Here is a 9,023-nt window from a genome sequence, read left to right as displayed (position 1 = left end):
GACTGCATTAGCTTTTTTCACAGCCATATCACATTGGCGGCTCATAGTCATCCTGTGATCAACCAATACTCCGAGGTCCTTCTCCTTTTCTGTTACTTCCAGCTGATGCGTCCCCCAGCTTATAACAATAATTCTTGTTATTAATCCCTAAATGCATGACCTTGCACTTTGCACTATTAAATTCCATCCTATTACTATTACTCCAGTTTACGAGGTCATCCAGATCTTCCTGTATGATATCCCGATCCTTCTCTGTATTGGCAATATCTCCCAGCTTTGTGTCATCTGCAAACTTTATTAGCACATTCCCACTTTTTGTGCCAAGGTCAGTAATAAAAAGATTGGTCCCAAAACCGATCCCTGAGGAACTCCACTAGTAACCTCCCTCCAGCCTGACAGTTCCCTTTTGATTTTGGTGTCGGTTTATAAGTGCCTGAGATTGCAGTGGTTATGAGCAGATGACCTGTACCTCTCTAGCCCCAGTGATGCATATACACTGCCTAGAGCCAGATTCCAAACTAAGGTGTGTGTTGCTGTAGAACCTCAGACAACAATGTGTGACTGCTTTGTGGGTAGATTTTTCTTTGGCCTTTGACATGCTATGGAGTCTGAGGCTCCTTTGAAGCTGATATCAAATCAGTGACTCAACAGTCTCACCCGCACCCCGTTGCATGTGCTGGAGCCTCCCTCTTCATCATTGACTTTTGGTATATCTCATTGCAATTCCATGTTATGCATATATTGTCACATAGTTTGCCTGTAGGGGGAATACAGGATCGGGCCCACGGTCAGTGACTGTACAACTATGGGATAGCTGGAGTAGGCTATTCTCAGAGCGGTTTTTAACTTTCTGCCTATTGTCAAAACCCGCTCTCTCAGTTGAGTCAGCGACAAGATAGACAGTTGCTCGTCATTAGAGAAGTCGTTCATTTGCAGTTTCTATCAATCAAAGCCTGTTCCTTGTGTGAGAATTTTAATTAGTCGATTATTAGTCCCTTCATCCTTTTAGCCTTGCCTGCAGCAGGCTTTTCTTGCTGTTATTCTCAGCCTCCATCTGATGAGAGGTAGTAATTACGTGAAGCACCATCGTGACTACTACTATATGCTTTGTGGGCTGCTGTGAAATGTCTTTATATGCAGTTTTAACGTGAGCATCTGGAAAATTACAGTAAAACTATATAAAAACCCCTTGTTCTAATTAAAACCAGGGGCCTGCTTCTCCACTCAGCTGCAGCAGTTGTACAGTGCGGTAATGCCACTGAAGTCAGTATTATATATGAAAGCACATGTGATTGCATTGCAAGGGGGGAATAAAGTCAGGAAAGGGTTATAGAGCCTGTTGGTATTCCTCTTACTTATAGAGGGTTTTCGTCTCCATTGATTTGATTGATCACTGAGGAATTTCAGAGGTGGCACTTCTATTTTATAACTGCGAAAGGAGAATCAGGCTCCTGCTTTATGAGGGATGGACCAAGTTCTGGTGACACGACGCACGAAGCACCATGCAAATGCAGATGGCTAATTATGTGCTGCATCTTTCAGAAGCTGAAGCCTCGGAGGGGGGAAGGCTTTGTCATCTTCACCACTCCCAGATTCTGCAGGTGCAGCCCCAGGAACTGCTCTAGTTTACAGTAGCCTCCCCATGGCTTCTGATGGTCTGCTCCACAGGCCAGGATAGCTGTAGCATTGAGCATTGTGGCTATACCATCTTGTGCCCCAGCTTGTCCCTGTACATTGATGTGGGGACAAAATCTGGACCATTGGTTTAAGGTTATTTTCTTTGTCTCTCCCCTCCTTAACTTCCCCTGTCACCCTCCCTGTAATGACTTGTGCATCTAACATATCATCTGTATTCCTCCTTTTAATTTAAGAAAACAGTGACACACACTCCAAAGTTCTTTAAGTAACATCCGTTTATTTCAATAAAGTCAGCTTCTTTCCCCTATTTATAAACTTCCAAAATTGTACAATTTTTGGGGGGCCACAATAATCTAACTACTTAATTTCCAGTACTGGTCACATGGAGATAAATTAAGGCAGGGGTTCCCAATGTTTTTCTTTCTGAGGCCCTCCCAACATGCTGTAAAAATTCCCAGGCCCAAATGTGTTAGCCTTAATCCTGATGTCCACATTTAATAAAGAAACGGGACAATAAGTAAAATCGTCAATATTTTTACATTTTAGTAAGGATTTATGACATCATGTCACTTGTTTCACCTGCAAATGTACTCAGAAATATATCTGGGAACAAAAACTAAGATCTTAATATTAAGCATATTAGGCCCAAATCATTAGTTCAGTTCCTAGCCTGAGTAGCCTGCAATGGTGAGAAGCTTCCATGGGACCTTCTGTGTTTCTCTTCCCCTCCACAGCAGAAGGGTGAGATGGTAGGATCAGCTTTCACAGTGGATTCTCTGTCCCGGCCTGAGCCTCCACTGAGCTCCCCTCTGGCCTCCTTAGCACAACCAAGCAGGGGGCATCTATGCCAACCAATCCAGACCCCACCTGAGCAGTGCAACTGTATCCATTCTACTGACCAGGGATTCTCCACATCTGTAAAAGAGGGTGTAGAATTTGCTTCTTGATTTGCTTCTTACAGTGAGAAGCTGATAGACAGGTATTTATTCCTTAAGGGAATAATCCATTCTGTGAGTAAAATATAATGTTGGAGCTTGTATTATGAAGCTTCATGTCACGTACATAATATCTAATACCAATCTAAATCTTTGAAGTTGGCCTTTGACACCTCCTGTTTATACTCTAGGTTTGGCTTGATATGCAGAACTTCTGTGCCTGAAAGATGTTCTAAAAAGTCTGTGTCAAACTTTGAGTTAATTAGGTCTGTGAGCTGGTTCTCGGGTTGATGTAGTGACAGCACCGCTAATACTTTGCTTACAAGCTCCTTCCCTTGGAGGTGCCTATAAAGCTGTTCAGTATTAACACCAAAGTTTGGTTTAAGTTTTTCAAACAAGCACATGCTTCCCCCCAGTCTGTCTGAAGGAGCTCTCTGAGCCCTTTGTTTACCCAATCCATACAGAAGAGTTTTTTCTAGGCCTGGTGGAGATTGTGCTAACTCCACTATCAAAGCTGTAGGAGTACAGCTTAACAGCTAACACACTTTATGTCAGTTCTGGAGGATGATTGTTATGACAGGATTTGTTCTAGCATTAGAGGGCCATTCAAATTTCAATACATGTATTTAGGTGTTACCAGTGTAAGGGGATGGGCGATTTAATGCTGAAGTGAGGTAAGGGTTTGCAGATGGGTTATAATGGAGCCATTCCAATACAATATGAAGGGAAATTGCTAAGTTTGATAGACAATCCATCTGGTTTAGATGATTGCATTTTGGCTAGGCTTATCCTTGTATTTTTTTCCCTTTCTATAAAAGAGCTTTACAAAGATGCTCTAATTTTTTTGAATTATTAAGGGGAAAAGACACTGGGAAAACCAGAATAGGACTAAATAAGCTGAGTAGTATATTCAGTTGTCATAAAAAGATTAACATTTTATTTGAGGAGATATCAATAGCAAGGTCTTCCTCCTTCACTGCTGGATAAATGCATTTTTATTAAGGTTAATATATTTTAATGAGCTCTTTTAACAGAAAGGTACTAGAATCCGAGCTGCTAACTAATCTGAAAATCTTGGGGTAAGAGCCGATGTGTCATACTTCCTATTAGAGTTGCTTTTGTTTTTTGTACATTAGTTTTCAAACCAAAAAATCCACCATATTGCTGAAGAGCTAAAATGAGGTTAAGGTAATTTTCAAAGATGTTTCAAAATGAGTAGGTTATCTGCAAATAAGGACACTTATATTTATAGGAGCCAATACTAATCCTCAAGATATCTGAATGGGATCTAAGGGCAATAGCTAAAGATTTAACAAATAAACCTATAAGATTGGGAAGTAGAACATTCCTGTCCCAGACTGCTTTTTTTTCTTTTAAATAATCCGAGAATGTGACATTAAGGTGTTATCTACATAGGGAAAAAAATTCAGTATGACTTAAGATGTGAATTTAAACCAATATAGTTATACCAATATAACACACACACACTTGCTGTCACTCTCTCATGTGGACGCTCACCAGAAAAGTCACTTTTATGCTGGAATAAGAGTGTCTATGCTTGGGGAATGGAGGGGTGTGCTGCAGAACTCTGCTAGTATAACTACACAGCTATAACTGCTAAAACTTTCCCAGGTACACACAATTTTAGGGTAACACAAGTTTTGGGGTGATTGTATAAAAAGAGCAATTCTATGTCTAAATTTGGGCCCAGCATTAAAGGTTTTAAGCCTTTAAATATATTAGGGGCCAGAACCTCAATTGATGTAAACTGATATAGGTTATGTCAGGGTAGCTACGCCAGTTTCCAGCAGCTGAGAATCTGGTCCAGACTTCCAGCATTCTCCCTCAAAGCCTTCTCAGAGCAAGGTTGAGGAGAAAGCCCTCTGACTGATTTCAATGAATATCATAGACATTTAATTTAATAGACTTCTTAATTTTATTGTATGAAGAATGAAAACAGATGATCTAGATGAACAATAGGAGAAAACCTATTAGGAAACATGTTAGCCTTTATCCTGATGTCCACATTTAATAAAGAAATGGGACAATAAGTAAAATCTTCAATATTTTTACATTTTAGTGAGGATTTATGACATCATTAAAAGTGGGTGAAAGGGAGTCTTGAGGAATTGATGATGTATTTTAATAGATAGGGGCTAGCTCCATAGCTGATATAAATGACATAGTTGCACTAACTCTTCTATTAATTATGTCACTTCACACCAGTTGAACTAGCACCAGACTGTGATTAGAGATTTGACCTCCTTCTAAATATTATTTTACTAGACTTTTAGACCTGCAGTTTTCCCTGCTTGTAACCCTTTAATGGTATGATGTTCCCCTCTGGTGCTATCCGGACCAGTGATCTGCTAGGCCACTCCAATCCCTAACTCTGGGAGCCAGCCTTACCCTGCACTGCTGTGAGAACCCCCACTCCTGGGCTGTTCACACATGACCTCTGGCATGTATGCTGCTCCTTGGATTGTGCAATTGAATGACACTAGCCAATATCTCCGGTCCCAGACACAAAACTCTGGGAACCTCTGTCTTGCAGTGGCCAGTTATGCCTCCTGGACACTGCAAGCTTATATGAGTTCATCAGTTTAGCAAAGAAATTGATATGTACCAGTTTTGTTTTCCCAAGGGGAGTTTCTGACACACTTCAAACCAAACACACTGCTTCAGGTAGAATAAACAAACATATTTATTAACTATAAAGATAGATTTTAAGTGATTATAAGTAAAAGCACAAGAAGTCAGATTTGGTTAAATGAAATAAAAGCATAACACATTCTAAACTGTTCTTAACACTTTCAATGCTTCTCACCACAGGCTGGCTGGTTGCTCTTCAGCCAGGCTCTCCCCTTTGATCAGTGCTTCAGTCGCTTGGTGCGGTGTGTGTAGATGTAGGTAGAAGAGAGAGAGAGAGCATGGCAAATGTCTCTCCCTTTTATCATGCCCTTTCTTCCCTCTTGGCTTTGCCCTCTTTCCCCCCACTTCAGAGTCAGGTGAGCATTACCTCATCACAATTTCAAACTGACCAAAGGAAGGGGGGTGACTCCCTTGAGAGTCTAACAGATTTTTTTGTTGCTGCCTAGGTCAGAGTCCATTGTTCCTGTGAGGCTGGGCTGGGTTTGTCCCATACCTGCCCTGATGAGGTGTGAACTGCCCCTTTGCCTGGAGAGTTTTTGTCTGGGCCTGCTTTAAGCCATGAGGATACATTTTCAGCCTCATAACTATATACATGAAATTATAACCTATAACATCACTATAACAATTACTATAACATTACTATAACCACCATGCTCAGTGCATCATGAGACTTCCAAAGACACCTGATATGACAAACTTTGTATTGGATACGACACAATCATTTTACAAGGATGAACATGGGGGTGCTGGGTGTTCCTCCGAGGTACAGAGCGTCACAAATGGCCAACGCAATCTCTGCAGAATTGTAATGTTCGTGTGTGTGTGTGTGTATATGGTCTTTGGGCCTGATCTTGAGTATTGTTTAGGGCCAGATTTTCAAAAGTGCTCAGCACCCAGCCGTTTGCCTTGAGAACCAGAGGAGATGTTGGGTGCTGAGCTCTTTTGAAAATCTGTCCCTTGGTGTCTTCACAGGATCAGGCCCTTTCTCATAAGAGAAAGATATCTCTTAATGTCTGCTCAATGTGCTGCATATAAAAAGATCATATCTGATGTTCTATACAATTAAGCCTTAAAAGGTTTCAGGCTGGCTGGAAGTCTGTCCAAACAGGGATTAGGGACAACATTAAAATCTCCTCCAAGAACAAGAATACCCTGTGGGGAAGAACTAATATCAGAGAAAACTAGAGAGGCAATTCAGATCAGCTGCAGGGGGCACATATGTGCTTCCTCAGTTAATTCTTTCACAATATAATTCATTAGTGAGGGATGCATTTATCATCAGCTATCGTTTTCTCTCTGGGAAGGCAGATTTTTGTGTAGGAGGATAGCAGCTCCTCCAGGTTTCCGTGCGCTAAAAGATGTAAACAAAAATGTGTCCAAACGAACCTTGAACGAACTTTTCCTTTTCTCAGTCATTACTTGAAAATAAGCATGATCAATTCTCTATTTTTAAAAACAAGAAAAACGGACACTTCCCTCTTTTATCTGGATCTGGGTAACCCCTAATAGCCCAAGAAGACTTCTTTTTTATCCTACTGGGGCTTGCTTTACTCCTGTAGGTGCAGGATTTGCACTCTGGCCCCTTTTGCATTTTAAGGAGCAGCTGCATCCAAGCAGGTATTTCACCCCCATTAGAGGACAGCTTTAAAGTCTGGCTATAGCTCAATAGGAGGCTCCCCAGGAGGTGGATGAATCAATGCATCTCCCATGTGCTCTGCACCTGATCCTCCCTCGCTACCTCTTTCCAATTTGTGGGCTTCTCCTGGCATCAAAGGGGTTGCAACAGGCAATCTATGGTGTTGCATTCTGTTCCCAGGAGGAGTTTCCTCTCAGTAGGCTCTGCCAACAGAAGCTGGTGGATCCAGAAACCATGCATAGCTAAGTTTATGGGCTACAGCCTGGTATCAGTGGTGGGCGGAGCTGTTCAGCCATACATAATACCTCCTGGAGCAGAAGGGCAGAACATCCACTAGCCTGGAAGATAGTCCAGCATGACCTCCCCACCAGCCTGGGCACACCTTCTTCCTTGCTCCTCCTGGAGAGTCTAGCACTGGCAACAGCACTGCCCTTAAGCAGTCCTGGTGCTCTGGGGAGTGCAAGATCTATGTCTGTGCCTGGCCCCTGGCATGGAAGGAGTGGGAGGCTCCTTGTACTCTCTCCACCTCCCTTCCTTTTACATACCTCTGTAGTGGCCAGGTACAACCAGGCCCTGTGGGAACACCCTGAACACACATTGAGAAATAATCACCTGGTTATTACATGGGTCGAGGACACCGCCACCACAAAGGTGTAGAATTGGACCAGTCACCTCATTTTGCACCTCCAGGTCACTAATAACCCAGCAGAATAAATACACCACTTTATACATGTGTCTGAGAAGAAAGCTGGTCTCGTTAAGGCAACGAACTGGGATTCAGAAGGGTGTTGTTCATTTCCCTGACTGACCTTTCGTGAATCACTTCATCTTTCTCTGTGCCGTCACTGGCTTTCTCCTGAAGTTTGTCTGCCCTGTCTAATTAGGGTTTGACTCCCATTAACTGCAGTGGGCTTTGAACTAGGCCCTTAGTCTGTAAGCGCCTCAGGACAGGAACTGTCTTCTACAATATGTACAGTCTCCAGAACAGTGGGGGCCCTGCTCTTAACTGGGGTCTCTAGATGCTACTGTGATAAGAAGAAGAACAGCATTTGTGGCTGCTGCCATCAGAGGATTCTGCTAGGGTTACCATATTTTGAGCCTCCAAAAGGAGGACACTCCACGGGGCCCCGCCCCCGCCCCAACTCCGCCCCTTCCCCAAAGTCCCCGCCCCAACTCCGCCCCCTCCCCAGCTTCCCGCGAACATTTGATTTGCGGGAAGCCTGAAGCAGGTAAGGGGTGTGTGGGGGGAGGAGGCGCGGCCCAGTCTGGCCCCCCTGGTGTCTCCAACCTGGGTCGGCTCGGGCCCTGGGGTGCCGGGCCCAGCCCCCGGCCGAGCACCCCCGGCCCGCCCAGCACTGCCGGTCCCCGGCCCAGCCCCCAGGCCCCCGGCCGAGCACCCCCAGCCCGCCCAGCACTGCCGGTCCCCGGCCCGGCCCCCGGGCTCCCGGCCGAGCACCCCTGGCCCGCCCAGCACTGCCGGTCCCCGGCCCGGCCCCCGGCTCAGCACCCCCCGGCCCCGGCCCCCGGCTCGGCACCACTGGCCCGGCCCCTGGCACCGCACTGCCGGCCCGGCCCCCGGCTTGGCACCGCACCGCAGGCCTGGTCCCCGGCCCGGCCCCCAGCCCCCGGCTCAGCATCGCCGGCCCGGCCCCTGGCTCAGCACTGCACTGCCGGCCCGGCCCCCGGCTCGGCACCACCGGCTCAGCCCCGCTGGCCCCCGGCCCGGCCCCCGGCCCAGCACCGCCGGCCCCGCATGTCCCGATTTTCCCGGACATGTCCGGCTTTTTGGGATTTCCCCCCGGACGGGGATTTGGAGCCCAAAAAGCCGGACATGTCCGGGAAAATCCGGACATATGGTAACCCTAATTCTGCTCTTGGCAGATTTGGGCCTTTAAAGAGTGAATGCTGTTGCCCCATTTCTCCCCCGCTGCTGGAATGTAGCTGTGCCCCTCTGTGGTACTGAGTGCCAGCCAGGCCTTCTGTGAGAAAACACAATACTGTACCGTATCATCCCCTCCCTGCTCCATTTCAGGCAACCCACTTCCTAATTCACAGCTGGTAAAGATCATATGTCAGAAATGTCAGGTTAATTCAGTGGCAATGTAAGAGCTGCAACTGATCATGACCTCCATCTGCTTATTACACAATAATAGCTTGTTTAT

The sequence above is a fragment of the Chrysemys picta genome, chromosome 1, assembly GCF_011386835.1.
Source record: "Chrysemys picta bellii isolate R12L10 chromosome 1, ASM1138683v2, whole genome shotgun sequence".
NCBI classification, from domain to species: domain Eukaryota; kingdom Metazoa; phylum Chordata; order Testudines; family Emydidae; genus Chrysemys; species Chrysemys picta.
The sequence above is the reverse complement of the archived record's forward strand: the minus strand, read 5'-3'. Positions refer to the sequence as shown.